This window comes from Camellia sinensis, chromosome 6, assembly GCF_055761805.1.
Source record: "Camellia sinensis isolate YWXY chromosome 6, ASM5576180v1, whole genome shotgun sequence".
Lineage (NCBI taxonomy): Eukaryota > Viridiplantae > Streptophyta > Magnoliopsida > Ericales > Theaceae > Camellia > Camellia sinensis.
Genome location: NC_138966.1, coordinates 10,186,660 through 10,205,610, shown reverse-complemented (window position 1 = coordinate 10,205,610; position 18,951 = coordinate 10,186,660). Strand labels below are relative to the sequence as shown.

The 18,951-nt window shown below is 40.1% G+C and overlaps 1 protein-coding gene across 1 annotated transcript in view; it reads right to left on the bottom strand.

Moving 5' to 3' along the window:
* LOC114293063 (rRNA-processing protein fcf2) overlaps window positions 1-16,525 on the bottom strand; it is a 41,845-nt gene extending 25,320 nt beyond the window's left edge. The window contains exons 1-2 of the mRNA XM_028237082.2: window positions 16,276-16,525; window positions 2,335-2,383 (exon numbers count right to left, since the gene is read on the bottom strand). The gene's annotated coding sequence lies outside the window, so the exon portion shown is untranslated. The remainder of the gene's footprint in view (window positions 1-2,334; window positions 2,384-16,275) is intronic.
* Between the last annotated feature and the right edge of the window lie 2,426 nt (window positions 16,526-18,951).

The window sequence follows — 18,951 nt, the reverse complement described above, 5'->3', positions numbered from 1 at the left end:
GCATTGATTCCAAATGATAAATGATTCCACACACACACACACACACACACACATATATACATCAAACCCTCTAACGCTACATAGAGATGAAGATTCTCAAAAGATCAACTCAATATATGAAAAGAAATGCAATGCACAAAAAGAAATTATAGACTAATGCTATAGCTGTGTAGGCGAGTGAGTTTTTGCTATCATTTGATCATAATATTACGTCTTTTTTACGATTCCATGAGATATGTATGCATCATATTTCGTTCATTTGTAGTTTCTATCACATTTTTAGTGACAAGTTTCTGAAAGCGTAATCTCCTTTCAGAGGAATTAGTTATCTGACAATGCTAAAATCATTCCAATTCTCTATGCATTCTGTTAACTTTACAAGTGATTTCTGTGCCAGAACTTGTTACAAGTGCTTTACTTTGTTTTTTATTTTTATCACAACTGCAAACATTTTCAAACATCTTTTTAATTTTCCATTCCTTCAGTAGGTTTTCTACCATTACAAGGAAAACTAGTTCAAATTTTAGTTATTTTCTTGTGATATTTCTAATCACTCAATCACTTGATGTGTATTATCTCCACCCAGTACTCTGCCATCTGGAGGTTCCAAGCTTGGGCAAGGCACACACAATGCTCACATTAATTCAATATCTAACATTTTTTTTTTTTGGTTTCGTTTTGAGAGGGGGGGGAGGGGTCTCTGCAACCCCAAACCCAAAAATCAGCCACCTAAACAACCTAAAAATCAAGCTCAAACCCAAAAATCCAAAGTCAAACTCAAACCCAAAAATCAGCAACCTAAACCCATAAGTTATACATTGAATTCAAGGTTAAACCCAAAAGTCAGCAACCTAAACCACAAATTACATGTCTTTTTATCAACTCAATCAAAGGGGAAAAAAACCTAGTCTTAAAACAGGAGGACCACACACACACACACACACACACATATATATACATCAAACCCTCTCACGCTACACAGAGACAAAGATTCTCAAAAGATCAACTCAATATACGATCACAGAGGCCGATTACTCAATATACAAAGATTCTCAAACGATCAACTCAATATATATACAGAGAGAGGTATCTGTATATCTTCTATCTAGAGAGAGGGAGAGAGATACCTCAGTGCAGATCGATCACCGTTCAGTGTAGATCGATCGCCGTTCAGATGTGTAGATCGTTGGTCGTTCAGTGTAGATCATCGGTCGAAGGTTCAGTGTAGACCGTCGGACGATGGGTAGGGTAGAGAGAGAGAGAGTGTCTCTACGTGTGTGTTATGTTTGTTGGGTCTGCGAAGAAATTAGGGCAAACTTTGAAAGAAAAGGGGCTTGAGGCGTAAAAAAAAAATTTGGAAAAAAAAAAAGGGGGGGGGGTCACGGGCGGGTCGGGTTTGCTGGTTATAATGGTGGATCACCAGCCACCTGACTCGAACTCAAGAAAACTAAAAAAATTGGGCCCGCACCCGTCCGCCATGTGTCACGCATCCATTCATTAGGGGTCAGACGGTTCTGTCGGGTTGGTGGATCTGCTGCACAGCCCTAAGCATCACTAGCCTTTTATAGTTGTTCCATAGAATTTTTCTATGAACTTCATTAGTATTCATCAATTGTAATATGCCAAAAGCACTCAATCGTGACCTCCATTTGAGCCAACCTACTATAATTCCACGAATCACATCATTCCAACTTCTCTATTATTATTAATAATTGAACCTAAGTAACAAAAATATTCACCATTTGTTATTTCCTGCTTTTCAATCTTCACTTTTCTGTTAGTTCTACTTCCATTGTTACTAAAGTTACACACCATATATTCATTTTTATTTCTACTATGGAAAAGGATAAGCAACAAAATCATTTGGATTTAAAATGAAAGTTGAGTAACCACTCCAAGCATAACATCTAAGTTATTTAAGTAGTTATAATAATCTAACTATCAACATAACTACTTGCTTCAATAATGCATTCCAAACGACTTAAAAGTTGAACGCCAAAAAAATGATGAAGCAATGTTTGAAAATGAATTTCAACTACACTTCTAAGTTAAGCCTTATTCCCTTTTCAATGTAGAAAACAAAAAGTACAGAAGCCATGAGGATTAAACATAAGCCAATGGTGTAGAATATGAAACAAAAATAACAATAAATTTTATTAGCAAGGAGAGGTAAAAAAATCATATCATGTAAGTACACCCCTTGGGATGCAAATATGCAATGCTAATTATTCCACCATAATAAGCTTCCATTTAGAAATACCATGCACATGTTTTTAGTAATTTTAAGGTCAACAATAGCGATAATTCAATCCATAAGATAAGGTAGCCATATACCTCAGTATGGCTTTATTTTCTTGCAACACTTCAAATGCGGCACAAAAACCTGCAAGAAAAGAAAGTTCGATGAAAGCCTACCTAGGTATAAAATGGTGACAATCAGTGTTTTTAAAGACTCAAGGCGCACCAAGGTGCCGAAGGTCTCTTGGAGGAGTGACTTATTGAGGCATCACAGTTTCACACTAAGTAGAATAAAAAAAAGTTACATTCCTAGATCTCAAGTAGGGGAAGCTTCAGCAATGACACTTGGGTTCTTAAGAAATCAAGTCAAAGAAAAGATGCATTATGCATCACAAGCAACTTGGCTGAAGTAATTTTGTTGTTGCCTCATTTCTATACTAGGAAAACTACAAGCCTTTATACTGATATGCTCTATGAAGGTACCCATGGTCATGACCAATCAATTGTAATTACCTTTGAACTCAGTGCAAATAAATAAATAATGGCCTTTGAATTTGTTCAACATAGCAAGCCCTGCATAAGAGTTTGGGACTTGCTCTCAAGAGGTTCGATGTGAGATTGATATGCAACGATGACAATGGTAATGGAGGTTGAGGTAGTGGTGGTGGTGGAGGGGCGGTGATAGTAGCTATAGTGGTGGGGTGATGATTGTGATGGTGGTTGTGGTGGCAGCGAAGGCGGTGGTAGAAGTGGTGATGGCAGTGGAGGGGTGGTGGCATAATAGTGGTGGTGGTGGTGGTGGTGATGGTAACGATGGTAGGTGTTAGCACCTTCTACTTGAAGGCTGCATGGTTGGCATTGGCAGCACCTTGCACCAATGTCCAACCAAGACCACAGCATGATGGTGGCATGCCAAAGCAGCAAGGTGAAACATTGACAAAGTGCTGAGGCAGCAGCACAGGACCCTTGGCCAAAGTATGGGCAGCAGTGGCACAAATGCAAGGCATTAACATAACCCGAATGTGGGCTGCAGCATACTTGGGGGTTCAAAGCATTCAGTAGGCAAAACTTAGTCTGGGGGCCAAGACAACCAAATTCGTGGCTGACTGAGAAGGCAAACAACATGGGCAGTTTCAAGGCAGTTATGCTTGTCTGGCAGCAGTTACCCATGTTGAGCAAAGACAAGGCAAGTCTGGACATCTAGAATCAAGGCAGGGAATTAGCAGCAGTTACTAGCAGTTATGTTCCAGAAATGATCCTAAGTCCCTAGGCAGTTGGGGGTGTCAACTGCCATGCCACTTGGCATGCTTTCCTTGTAATGCTGGTTGTAAAGTTTGTAATTGATTGTAAGCCTATTTAGGCATAGCCATGGAACTCGAAAATAAACTAAGTGTTGGTAAGAGTTTCCATAGGCATCCTTTGTATTGTTGGTGCAATTAATAAAGGTTGGGAGTTTTCCTATAATCTCTTGTTGCCTATTCTCTTATTTGCTATAACACTTTGTGTGTGCGTGTATTCATAATTGGCTAAGACTAAGTGTCCAACTTAGTGCCATTACAGGCTGGAAATTTGAAACAAAAAAATTGACCCTGTAACAATTGGTATCAGAGCACGGTTATGCTCTAATGGTTTCTGGCATGGATGCCTTGAAAGAACAAGTAACACGATTGGAAAACCTCATTGGCGAACCTGCTGATGAGAACCGCTCGCTGACAGATCGATTGGATGCTGTGGCCTCAGGGTTTCTTGCCCTTGAGACCTCGACAGCAGATCGGTTCAAAGACATGCTGACGGATGTGCTAGCCATTTCGGAGTCCTGGAAAGACAAGTTTCAAGAAGTTGTGGATGAACTGCTCCTTCTGAAGAAGGCTGTCTGTGGGCATACGAATTCGGAAAAGACTCCTTCGAAAATTAAAGTTCCAGACCCTAAAGCTTTTGGTGGGAATCGAAGTGCCAAGGAACTTGAGAATTTTCTATGGGACATGGAGCAGTATTTCAGGGCTGCTCATGTGCCTGAAGGAGAGAAGGTTACAATCACAAGCATGTACCTTACTGATGATGCTAAACTCTGGTGGCGTACACGTGTCGGGGATAATGCTCGGCCAGAGATCTCAACATGGGAGGCTCTAAAGAAGGAAATGAAGGAACAATTCCTTCCTTGCAACACATCTTGGGTTGCAAGAGATGCCCTGAAACGGTTGAAGCATTCCGGATCGGTGAGGGATTATGTGAAAGAATTCAGTTCTTTGATGCTGGACATCAAGAACAAGTCGGAGGAAGATAAACTCTTCAACTTTATGTCTGGGTTGCAGAATTGGGCCCAGTTGGAACATTGGAGACTCGGTGTCAAAGATTTGCCCTCTGCCATGGCTGCAGCAGATGGTTTGCTTGACTACAAGTTAAGCAAGGAACCCACTACTAAAACCAGCAAATCCAAGAAGAAAGGAAAAAAGAAGACGGGAGAGAAGAAGTCTGGTTTCAAGAAGGGGAAAGAGGGTTCCAAGTACAAACAGAATGGGGATTCTTCTCAGACCAACGGTGGGAAATCTAACAAAGGGGTGTTTCATCTGTGATGGACCCCATAGAGCGAAAGATTGTCCCAAGCGTGAGAAACTGAACGCTATGGTCGCGGAAAATGGCAAAGGGGAATCGGATTCTGAGGGGCCGACTAGGGTAAACCCCTTACAATTGCTCAATGCAATTCATGCGGACAAAGCCCCTACGACTGGTCTAATGTACATCAAGGTGGCATTGGCGGGTACCGACATTGCGGCAATGGTAGACACCGGTGCCACGCATAACTTTCTGTCAGAAAAAATTGTGCAGACCCTCGGATTGCAAGTTACCCAAAGCGCCAGTCGAATCAAGGCAGTAAACTCGGCGGCCTAATCGGTGCAAGGAATGGCTTCCAAAGTATCGATCACAGTTGGAGATTGAACTGGACGGGTTAACTTGATGGTGGTTCCTTTGGATGATTTCGATGTCATCTTAGGAAATGACTTCTTTGTGACTGCAAAAGTGGCTTTGATGCCATATTTGGGTGGGATACTTATTTCGGATGAAGACAAGCCTTGCTTTGTCGTTGGTTGCAGTAAATCAGACAAAGGCAAGGGCACAAAGAGGAAGACGGAGACCCTCTCAGCCATTCAAGTGCACAACGGTTTGAAAAAGGGCGCAGAGACTTATCTTGCTGCCTTGGTAGAAATCAAACCTGATCTATCAGTACAAGTGCCGGATGAAGTGGCAGAAGTGTTGAGGGAATTTGAGGATGTGATGCCTCCGGAGTTGCCAAAGTCCCTTCCTCCTCGGCGTGCCACTGATCATAAAATAGAGTTGATTCTGGGTGCTAAGCCTCCAGCAAAGGCACCCTACAGAATGTCCCCAATGGAACTTACAGAGTTGCGAAGGCAATTGACGGACTTATTGGATGCTGGACTGGTTCAGCCATCCAAAGCCCCTTACGGTGCCCCAGTGCTTTTTCAAAAGAAGCAAGATGGAAGTTTGCGCATGTGTGTGGATTATCGGGCTCTCAACAAAGTGACGATAAAGAACAAGTATCCAGTCCCTTTGGTGGCAGACCTATTTGATCGATTGTGCAAAGCCACTTACTTCACAAAATTGGATTTACGTGCTGGCTATTGACAAGTCTGAGTGGCTGAAGGAGATGAATCAAAGACCACATGTGTTACGAGGTATGGGTCTTTTGAGTTCCTAGTAATGCCGTTTGGGTTAACTAATGCCCCGGCTACATTCTGTAATCTTATGAATGATGTGTTCAATGATTATGTTGATCAGTTTGTTGTTGTTTATTTGGATGATATTGTAATATATAGTGAGTCCCTAGAGGATCACTTGTCCCATCTTCGGATGGTGTTCACTCGGTTATGAGAACACAAGTTGTATGTCAAGAAGGAAAAATGTGAGTTTGCCCAGCGGGAGATTAAGTTTCTTGGGCATATCATTTGCCAAGGCCATGTCAAAATGGATGGAAGGAAGGTACAGGCTATTATGGAATGGTCTCCACCCACCAATGTTGCGGAGTTGCGATCCTTCTTAGGCTTGGCAAACTACTATCGGAAATTCATTGAGGGATATTCAAAGAAGGCTGCTCCCCTGACTGATTTGCTGAAGAAATATCACAAATGGCATTGGTCCATTAATTGTGAAAAGGCCTTTGACAAACTGAAAAGTGCAGTGGCAAGTGAACCGGTCTTGCAACTGCCTAGTTTCGAGTTGCCTTTCGAAGTACACACGGATGCCTCAGACAAAGCACTTGGAGGAGTACTGGTGCAGGAAGGACACCCGGTGGCCTTTGAAAGTAGAAAACTAAACGCTGCTGAGAAGAATTATTCAGCCCATGAGAAGGAAATGACGGCAGTAGTGCATTGCCTACTCACCTGGAGGGTCTATCTGTTGGGATAGAAGTTTTTGGTTCTTACTGATAATGTGGCTAATACATTCTTCAAAACTCATAAAAAGTTGTCTCCAACGCAGGCCCGTTGGCAGGAATTCCTTGAAGAGTATGACTTTGAATGGCGACACAAGCCTGGACGACATAACCTAGTCGCTGATGCCTTAAGCCGGAAAGAGATAATTGAATATGTGGCTGCTATCTCCAACATTGAATCACAGTTGCTGGAAAGGATCAGGGATAGTGCTGCCATTGACTCAGAATATCAACGGTTGGTACAGCAAGTAAAGGATGGAATTGCTCGTCGGTATTGGCTTGAAGATGGTCTTCTCCATGACAAAGGAGATAGGCTATATGTCCCAAGTGTTGGGGGGCTACGAATGGAAACCCACAGTGGGCTGGTCATCCGAGGCAACAACGCATGCTGGCTCTTTTGTCGCGTTCATATGTTTGGCCAAAAATGGAAGAAGACGTAGAGGCCTATGTCAAAACATGCATGGTGTGCCAATTGGACAAGACCGAAATAAAGCTGGTTTATTACAACCACTACCTGTCCCTGAGAAGCCTTGGGTTTCCATATCCATGGACTTTATCTCTGGATTTCCCAAAGTCAATGGGAAATTGTTGACCGTTTCTCTAAGTAATTTTGTAATTGTTGACCGTTTCTCTAAGTATGCTGTTTTTATCCCTGCTCCTCATGCTTGTCCCGCAGATGTTGCTGCTGATTTATTTTGTAAGTATGTTGTAAAATACTTTGGCTTGCCTGAGGACATAATAAGCGACAGGGATACCCGGTTTACGGGAAGGTTTTGGACTGTGCTCTTTAATTTGCTGGGTTCCGAATTAAAGTTCTCCACAGCAAATCACCCTCAGACGGATGGTCAGACCGAGAGGATGAATGGATTGCTGGAGGAGTATCTCCGACATTATGTGACCGCAAGTCAAAAGAACTGGGTCGAATTGTTGGACAGCGCACAATTTTGCTACAATATGCATAGATCATCTGCAATTAGGATGAGCCCGTTTGAATTGGCCACGGGGCAGCAACCCCTAACTCCTCACGAAGTGGCTAAAACAGGCTCTGGTGGTAGATGTCCAGCAGTATACCGCTTTGCAAGGACCAAACAAGAATTGCCGGAAGAAGCACAAGACAGTTTGGCCAAAGCAAGCAAACGAATGAAGAAGTATGCTGACAAAGGGCGAAGACCCTTAGAGTTCAAAGTGGATGACAAAGTGCTACTGAAGCTTACTCCACAGATCTGGAAGAAGATAAGCAGTAAGTGCACCGTGGCTTAATTTTGAAATATGATGGCCCCTTTGAAATCTTAAAATGTTGCATACAGGCTAGTGCTGCCTGATCGGTTGAAAATCCACCCAACTTTCCATGTCAGTTTTTTGAAACCATTTCATGAGGATCAAACAAACTTGACAAGGAAACAAGCTCGGAGAGCACCCCCGGTGATCAGAAAACAGTTTGACAAGGAAGTGGAACAGATTCTTGATCACAAGACCGAGGGTCAAAGCAAAAAGAATCGAAGGATCCATTACTTGGTAAAGTGGAAGGGTTCCTCAGAATCAGATGCAAGTTGGGAAAAGGATGTCACATTGTGGCAATTTGAAAAACAGGTCAAGGAGTACTTGAAGACCCTACCAACGAGGACGTTGGCTTCTTTTGGTGGGGGTGGTTTGTTAGCACCTTTTACTTGAAGGCTGCATGGTTGGCATTGGCAGCACCTTGCACCAATGTCCAACCAAGACCACGGCATGATGGTGGCATGCCAAAGCAGCAAGGTGAAACATTGACAAAGTGCTGAGGCAGTAGCACAGGACCCTTGGCCAAAGTATGCGCAGCAGTGGCACATATGCAAGGCATTAACATGACCCGAATGTGGGCTACAGCATACTTGGGGGTTCAAAGCATTCAGTAGGCAAAACTTGGTCTGGGGGCCAAGACAACCAAATTCATGGCTGACTGAGAAGGCAAACAACATGGGCAGTTTCAAGGTAGTTATGCTTGTTTGGCAGCAGTTACCCATGTTGAGCAAAGACAAGGCAAGTCTGGACATCTGGAATCAAGGCAGGGAGTTAGCAGCAGTTACTAGCAGTTATGTTCCAGAAATGATCCTAAGTCCCTTGGCAGTTGGGGGTGTCAACTGCCATGCCACTTGGCATGCTTTCCTTGTAATGCTGGTTGTAAAGTTTGTAACTGATTGTAAGCCTATTTAGGCATAGCCATGGAACTCGAAAATGAACTAAGTGTTGGTAAGAGCTATGAAGCATAGACACGGCAAAATCAACGCCGTGGCGATGTCAGACACGGGGACAAGCCAGGGACACGGGGACACGTCGGGGACACGTACGGGACACTCCATCTGCCGTGTCCCTTTAATTTAATTGTTTTTCTTGTAGGGGACACGCGTGTCCAGATCTGGACACGGCGAGAGACACGGCAAGGAGGGAGAAACGAAGAAGAGAGTGTGAAGGAAGAGAGTGAAGAGAGACAAACTTGTCGAAGATCGAAGATCGAAGGTCAAAGCTCCATGAATCCGGTCGAAGATCGAAGATCGAAGCTCCAAGCTCCAAGCTCCAAGCTCCATCAGAAGGTCGAAGCTCCAAGCCCCAGACGATCGCGATCTGTCTCTCTCTCTCGCCTTCACAATCTGTCTCTCTCTCTCTCTCGATCGCGATCACGACCTTGACCTTGACCTGGACCTATCTCCCTCTCTCTCTCTCCTTCTCTCCCTCCCTTGCTTCTAACGTATGAGGGTTTAGTTATTATATAATAACACTTAGAAAATATGAGGAAGAAGAACTCCGAAAATATGAGGAAGAAGGAATATATTTATGTTATATTCAAAACTTCTTATTTTACAAGACCAAATGACACTCCTTATATAGGAGATATTACAAACATCATTATAACCCATTATATGCCACTTACATATTATATATTACCACTATCTACCACTATCATATTATATATATGCCACTATCTACCACCAACACCACTATCATATTCTATACATGCCACTATCTACCACCAACACCACTATCATATTCTATACATGCCACTATCTACCACCAACACCACTATCATATGCCACTATCTTATTATATGCATTAACACAAATTTCCAGCACTCCCCCTCAAGCTGGTTTGAAGATATCTTCCATAGCCAGCTTGCTAGTCAGCTTATCAAATTGCTTCTTGTGTAGTCCCTTCGTTAGCACATCAGCTAATTGTTCACCTGTTGGAAGGTAGGTCATACAGATTATGCCAGCATTGATTTTCTCCTTGATGAAATGTTTATCCACTTCTATATGTTTTGTGCGATCATGTAGAACTGGATTATGAGCTATAGATATAGCTGCTTTGTTGTCACAATAGACCTTCATAGGTGTCGGGTGAGAAAGCTTTAATTCTTCAAGAATTCTTTTAATCCACATTACTTCACAGATTCCATGGGCAACAGCTCTGAACTCTGCTTCTGCACTACTTCTAGCTACCACATTCTGTTTTTTACTCCGCCATGTAACTAGGTTCCCACCTACAAAGGAGCAGTATCCGGATGTTGATCTCCTGTCTGTAACACTTCCTGCCCAGTCTGCATCTGTGTATACTTCAACTTGAAGATGTCCATGTTTCTTGAACAGTAAGCCTCTCCCTGGAGTTCCTTTCAAATATCTTAAGATCTTATAAACGGCCTCAAAGTGCTCTGCCCCTGGTGAGTGCATGAACTGACTTACCATGCTGACTGCAAAGGCAATATCAGGCCGCGTATGAGACAAGTAAATCAATTTCCCGACAAGTCGCTGATATTGTTCCCTCTCTTTGACTTCTTCAGCCTTAGCAGCTTGTAACTTCAAGTTAGGCTCGATCGGAGTCTCCACCATCTTACAACCAAGCATACCTGTTTCTCCAAGGAGATCAAGAACATATTTTCTCTGATTAACGAATATACCTTCCTTGGATCTTGCAAATTCCATTCCGAGGAAATACTTGAGGGCTCCCAGATCCTTAATGTGAAATTCTTTTGCGAGTTTCTCTTTGAGGGCTGCTAACTCTGCTTCATCATTACCAGTTAAAATGATGTCATCAACATAAACAATCAAAATTGCAATTTTACTGTTTTTTGAATGTTTATAAAATATTGTGTGATCTGCTTGACTCTGCGAGAAGCCACAACTGATAACTGCCTTCCCAAAGCGTTCAAACCATGCTCTTGGTGATTGTTTGAGTCCGTATAATGACTTGTTCAATCTGCATACTCTGTCACTTCCAAGTCTCTGCTCAAATCCCGGCGGTAGGCTCATGAACACCTCCTCTTCAAGATCACCATTGAGAAATGCATTTTTAATGTCAAGTTGATGTAGAGGCCAATCTGAATTTACTGCAAGAGATAACAGTACTCTGATGGAATTTATTTTAGCAACAGGAGCAAACGTCTCCTGATAGTCGATCCCATAAGTTTGAGTGAAGCCTTTAGCCACCAGTCTCGCCTTGTATCTCTCAACGCTTCCATCTGCGTTACATTTTATCGTAAACACCCATTTACACCCAACTGTTTTCTTGTCTTTGGGTAGATCAACTATCTCCCAAGTACCACTTCTCCTTAAAGCATTCATCTCCTCCATGACTGCTAATTTCCAATTCGGATCATCCAATGCTTCCTGTATATTCCTTGGAACAAACAAGTGTGAAATCCTAGATGTGAAAGCTCTATGGTTTTTAGACAGTCTTTGATAGGAGAGGTAATTTGCAATAGGATGTTTAATGCAATTTCGGACACCTTTCCTAATTGCTATAGGAACATCAAGGTCGGAAATAGAAGGAATAGGATTACCTAAAATTTCGATGCCAGAACTCGGGTGGACATTCGGGTCATTAGGATGGACATTCGGGTCATTATTCCTCAGATGAAATCGCTTCCTAGTATAAACCTGAAGCTCAGGATTTAGATCATTTTGTAGTACTTCTCCCCCTAAACAAGAATCTTCTTGACTAGGCACCATAGAACTTGGTTCTCCTAAGTGATCATTATCAGACAGATGTGGTTTTTGTGTAGGATAAATGACATTGGGGAGTGGGATAGAAATATCCCAAAAACGGTCTTCTACTCCACTTGTCTCCCCCTGAAGAGAAGTGTTGGGGAAATAGGATTTTGTTTCCACAAATGACACATCCATACTCACATGAAATTTCTTGGTTTGAGGATCGAAACACTTATACCCCTTTTTGTTTGAGGAATAACCCAAAAAAACACATTTTATAGCACGGGGGTCAAGTTTTGAACGAAATTGACTAGGAACATGAACATAGGCAGTACATCCAAAAACTTTGGCGGGTAAATCAGAAAACAACCTCGTGTCAGGAAAAAAAGTTTTGAGACAATCGAAAGGTGTTTTGTATGTTAACACCTTTGTAGGCATCCTGTTTATCAAATAAGAGGCTGTTAAAATTGCTTCACCCCATAAATATTTAGGAACATGCATGTAAAACATTATAGCACGTGCTACTTCAAGTAGATGTTTATTTTTTCGTTCTGCAATGCCATTTTGTTGAGGGGTATCCCGACATGTAGATTGATGAAAAATCCCCTTTTTTTCCAAAAACTCACCCAACTGCTCATTGAAATATTCTGTTCCATTATCAGAATGTAAAATACCAATTTTGGTTTGAAATTGATTTTCAATCATATTGTAAAAATTTGTGAATAAATTTTTCACGTCAGATTTTTTATTCATCAAATAAATCCAACATAAGCGGGTATGGTCATCAATAAATGTAACAAACCATCTTTTACCAGAAAGAGTAGTGATTTTAGAAGGGCCCCAAACATCACTATGAATCAAATAAAAAGGTTTGGAAACCTGGTAAGGTTTTGGCAAATAAGTAGAGCGATGAAATTTTGCAAAAAAGCAACTTTCACAATGAAAAGAAGAACAATCAATCCCTTTAAATAATTCTGGAAATAAATGTTTCAGATAAAGAAAACTAGGATGTCCTAGCCTATAGTGCCATAGCATTATTTTTTCTCGAACAGAGATTGAACTAGTACTATTAAAGCTCTGAGCTTTTTTATTACTAACAGGTACTTCATCAAAGTAGTAAAGACCTTCAAGCATCCTAGCACGCCCAATCATCATCCCCGAGTTCTGGTCCTGAAATTCACAATGGGATTCAAAAAATGTAACACGACAATTAGAATCCTTAGATAGTTTACTGACAGACAAAAGGTTACAGGCTAAGTTGGGGACGTGAAGAACAGCATTGAGATTAATTTTCTCAGTTAGTTTAATAAATCCTTTTCCTGCAATGGTGAAAAACTACCATCGGCTATTCTGATTTTGTCATGACCAGAACAAGGGAAATAGGTACTAAATAAATGGGAAAAACTAGTCATGTGATCGGAGGCACCGGAATCTATGATCCACGGAGAGAAGTTTAGGCAAGAGAAGGCTTTAGGATTTCTACCTGTTTGTGCCAACAAAACACTCGGAGTACCGGATGAGGAGTTGGATTTTATCAGCTTTAAGAGTTGATCAATCTGCTCTTTGTTGAAGGGACCTGAATCGGCTTCATTAGCGGTAGGAAAGCCACGATTCTTCTCTCCTTGTTTGCTGCTTTTCCAGTTGACAGGTTTGCCATGGATCTTCCAACACGTTTCGCGTGTATGGCGAGGCTTGTTGCAAAAATCACACCAGACCCGTGGCTTATCATCAAACCTGCGCTGGTAATTTGCAGCCTTGTTGGCCGCAGCATCGCTAATTAAAGCAGAAATTTCAATTGATTCACCAGTACCTTTTTTCTTAAGCATGACGCTCCTTCGGCTCTCTTCCCTTCTGACTTCGGCAAATACTTCGCCAATGGATGGGAGAGGAGGTCTGCCAATAATTCTTCCTCGCACTTCATCGAACTCAATGTTGAGGCCGGCAAGAAACTTGTAAATACGGCTATCTTCCACAGTTTTCTTGTGGTGGTTGCAGTCGTCAACCGATTTCCATTCGTATGTGTTGAAGATGTCAAGATCCTGCCACAACCTTTTCAACGAATTGAAATATTTGGTGACGGAATCATCTCCTTGACGAATCTCTCCCAACTTCAAAGTTAATTCGAAAACTTGAGATTGATTTCCTAGGTCAGAATACATCTGACTAACATTATCCCACAATTCTTGTGCAGTAGGATAGCACATGTAATTAGAGCTTATATCCTCCTCCATGGAATTGACCAACCATGTCATAACCATGGAATTTTCAGCGTCCCAACTGTCGAACAGCGGATCATTAACAGCAGGAGCCTTCTTGTCACCAGTGATGTAACCGATCTTTCCTTGCCCACGGATATACATCCGGACAGATTGTGACCAGCGGAGAAAATTATCACCATTTAGGCGGATGGTGGTGATTTGGACAGAGTGAGAGTTTGACGTTTTCACCGGAATGGCAGCGGCAGGGGTTGAAGTGGTTTCGGACGTGACTTCCGACATGGCTATGACGGTTTTAGGGCTGCTGTGTTTTTTGTAGCTCTGATACCAACTTAGAAAATATGAGGAAGAAGAACTCCGAAAATATGAGGAAGAAGGAATATATTTATGTTATATTCAAAACTTCTTATTTTACAAGACCAAATGACACTCCTTATATAGGAGATATTACAAACATCATTATAACCCATTATATGCCACTTACATATTATATATTACCACTATCTACCACTATCATATTATATATATGCCACTATCTACCACCAACACCACTATCATATTCTATACATGCCACTATCTACCACCAACACCACTATCATATGCCACTATCTTATTATATGCATTAACACAAATTTCCAGCAATAACTATTATTATTATGTCTGATCAAAAAAAAAAAAACTATTATTATTATATATTATATAATAGTTATTATATAACATATAATATATTTATAAGATAATATATAATACATATTGTAAGATAATATATACTCATACATATTAATAAAAAAAATAAACACATGTATGTAAAATAAAATAAAAAAATTAATTATTTAAAAAATATAATAAATAAATAAAATAATTAATGTGTATTAAAATAAAAATATTTATTAAAAAATTAAAAAATTTGCCGTGTCCCTTGCCGTGTCCGTGTCCCTATTTTTTAGAAATTGCTGTGTCCTGTGTCCATGTCTGTGTCCGTATGCATGTCCATGTCCGTGCTTCATAGGGTAAGAGTTTCCATAGGCATCCTTTGTATTGTTGGTGCAATTAATAAAAGTTGAGAGTTTTCCTGTAATCTCTTGTTGCCTATTCTCTTACTTGCTATAACACTTTGTGTGTGTGTGTATTCATAATTGGCTGAGACTAAGTGTCCAACTTAGTGGCATTACAGGCTGGAAATTTGAAACAAAAAAATTGACCTTGTAACAGTAGGAGTGGTGGTGATGGTGATGGTGATGGTGATGGTGATGGCGGCGGCAATAAGGTTATAACTATGTATGTCGACCCATATGCACAAGTATTTATAAATTTAATAAAAAATTAAGTAGGTTTTCTTTCAGTTAATTTATTTATTTATTTAATTTTTAGCCTATATTTTAAGAATCAGGGGTGCTCGTAGATCTGCTTGGGTCAGATGGCCTCCCATCTGCCATCCATGCAAACTTAGGCGGATCGAAAAAAATCAATCCGCATATGTTCGCTTAGTGAGAGGATGCAGATTGAAGAGGCCGTGTGGATTAATAGTTGGATGAGGATTAGTTTGGCGGTTTGGACTTTATTATTTTAGACCTTTTTTCAGACTATTTTCTAGTAGTTTTTTATTGTTTTGGGCCTTAATTGGGTCCAAATTTTTTTATTCTTCCTTTTTTATAATAAAAATAAAGTCCAAACTTTCATATTTCATAAATAGCTATAATTACTGGTTAATAAAAGACTATTTTTAAAAACGCAAAGCATAAAGTATAGCATCACCTTCTAAAATATGCTAAAAATAAAAAATAACAAACAAATTTTCATGTTTTAAAATAAATAAAAAGACACAATTGATAATTGTTAAATACCAATAATAAATAAATATAAGAAAATTTTAATAATTGTTAAATGATGAGAAAATTTAATATTTCTCTTGGTTAATATATTTGTTAGTAATTTTGTAGTGTTTCTATCTAATATGACTGTATATTTGTTCCAATAAAAAGACTTGAGTCACATTTTATATTAAATTTGACATAAAATTTAACAAAGTTATAATTAAGTAATGGATTCAACTATTAAATGGAATCGAAATTTTAAAAGATCTAGCCAAATAGAACAAATACATAGAACAAATTTTCAAACACCACAAAAATAGAAATATATAAAAAAATTATATTTAACTGTCATTTTGACACAACAGAAATATATAGAACAACATACTGATAATCTGAAAATCTACAATACAAACCAATCAAACAAGCAAAATAGATCTGAAAAGATGGAATAAATATCACCTCCTTTTGCCCAAAAAAACCCCAAATCAATAAATAAAATCAACAAAAATTGAATTAGAAAATAGTATGATATTTGGAATGAAAACCAAGGGCTGATTTCAACAAAACTCAGAACATTAGAGTAGAAGAAGAGAAGAAGAATATACCTCAGTCGCCGCCGCCGCCGCCGCTCGCCGCCGGTCGAAGGATGGAGACAGTGCCGGCCGATCGAGGGATACGCAGACTAAGGTCACGGTTTGGGCAGAGAGAGAGAGAGAGAAGTGAGAATATGGTTTGGGAATCTCAAAAGTTAAATAAATGGATGCTTTGTGTCGGGATTTAGCCCCGTTTGGCAGAGTTTAAAATTAACCTAGTTCAACTTTTGACTTAAATAAGTAATTTTTGAGTGTTTGATCTAATTTAAATGATCAATTTTTAGCTTGAATTAAGTCAAAAAAATGATTATTTTTTGAGCCGGGGAGGAGATGCTTTTCTGAAATAGCTTAAGCGGGAAGCTAGAATTGAGGGACAAAATGACTTAAATACCCCTCATCAATCTCAAATATTACCAAATGACCACTATATAAACTACAATGAAAAATACTATTCACTCCTCTTAAAGACTAATTGGCAATTTCCGGTGCGTGGAGGCGATTTTCGGCGGTGCTCTCTCTCTCTCTCTCTCTCGATGAAGATGAAGATGAAGATCTCGATGTGCTTGTCAGTCAACCACTCAATCGATCTCCGAAAATCTAAATTTGCGTTTGTCAGTCAACTGCTCAATTAATCATCCGGATGACCGTGCAATACTTGTCTACTTCGGTTGTCATCTTTATTGATCACGGTTGTCACTTTCTTGCAAGATAACCAACCGAACAACCAAGAAGTCAAAATTTGAACGATTCAGGCAAACTCAAATTCGAACTTCCAATCAATGCTAAAAAATAAGAGAATGAGAGAGGGGTACAAGCACGTTGGGTCTATGTAGTTTGGTGGCGGTTGATCCACTACCCAACCCACACCCATTAAACTCACATTTTTTTACCTACATTTGTTCGCCCATTATTACACATCCGCCCAAAACTCATCGTTAGGTCAGGTCGGGCGGTTTGACGAATCGGCAAATTCATTGAGCACCCCTAGTTTGGACCCAAAAATTTTATTTATACACTATACAAACTATCAGTACACACTATAAATGATGTTTGAATATAAATTTTTGAACAAAAGTCAATGTTCAAATTTAAAATTATGAATAAAAATAAATTATTCAAATATATATTTGGTTCAATTATATATACAATACTGTTATGCACATAGAGGACCAAACACATAACCAAACATAGAAACTGTACACCTGGATGATTGGGTGGTTGACCGACCAGAGCTTGTTGACCGCGACTATCATCTTGTCAACCGCGATTGTCATCTTGTCGACCACAGCCAGAGCTTGTCAACCGTGGCTATCATCTTGTCAATAGCGGCTGTCATCTCGTCAACTGCAACTATCATCTTATCATCCGGTTGACCACCCCATCATCTGAGTGGTCATCCGGATGAACAATTTTGTATTTGGTTCTGTATTTGGTCCTGTTTGTGCGTAGCATTATTGTTATTTATATCTAAACAATTGTTTTATGTTCATAAAGTTATATTTGAACATTTGACTTTTGTTCAAAAAAATTTATATCCAGGCTTTGATAGAGAACCCCTCCAATCACCACCCCCCCCACACACGTGGTGGGTGGTGATTGGGAAAAAAAAAATCTGACCAATCAAAAAGAGAGGGAGTCAAGGAGGTGGGGAAAAAAAAGGGGTTCAGATCTTTTTCCTTTATATCCAAACACCATTTGTGATGTGTACTTAGAATTTGTATGGTCTGCAAATAGAATTACTCTTGAACCCTACATCATTTATTTATTTTTTTTACAATTTTATCTTGATACAAAATTTCAGTTTTGTCCCTAAACTTCTCTGTTCAAAATCCTAACCCTTAGACATTACTATTCCAACCAGCGCACTCTAGCAATTCTCCTCAACTTATTCCCATTGCCTTTCACCACTACCCATCCTTTCTCAACCTCCCTTTGTCCTTTTTCCACCACTTCACCACCCATTAGCTTATCATTACTCATAACCGTTATAGCCAAGCTACATCATATCTCTTTCTCTTAGCCGATCAATCATCGATTGCAATTGAGATACGCTGTTTCTTTCTTTTTGCAACTAGGGTTTCATATGGCGTGGATTATAACGCGTTGTTCGAAAAGGAATACAAATAGAGATATCGAAGTTGTAACACTTGGTTTGGAAAACAAATGTCGAACAAAGAGTGTTATTTCGAACATATATCTCCGAATAAATATTGGTGGTTCGGTCATAGATTGTCAAACTAGATCTGTGCAATGCAGACCACCAAATAGTAGTTCAGTCATATGCCATCGAACAAATGGTAGTGGTTCGATCATAAACTATCAAACCAGATCTAAGTAGATTGCAAAAGGAGGCGGTAATTGCGAATGGAGGGTTTGGAAGAGCCACCAGAGAAGTGACTTGGGTGGCCATGAGTTTCGAAGGAGATGGTGTGGCAGGAAAAAGTGGTGGAGGGTTGGTGTGGGCAGCCGGGGCTAGTGTAGACGGTGGGGAAGGAGAGTTGCTAGTGGAAAGCTTGTGGTAATGGTAGGGGTTCAACGAGAGGGGCACTTTTGAGATTATGGTGGAGGTCCCAAAAAAAAAAGGTATTGACCACCAAAAGAGAAGTGAAAAAAAAAAACCTATGTTCATTCATCACCATATTGCAGATATGACTTTGATTATTATATTATCCCATATAATCATCTCAT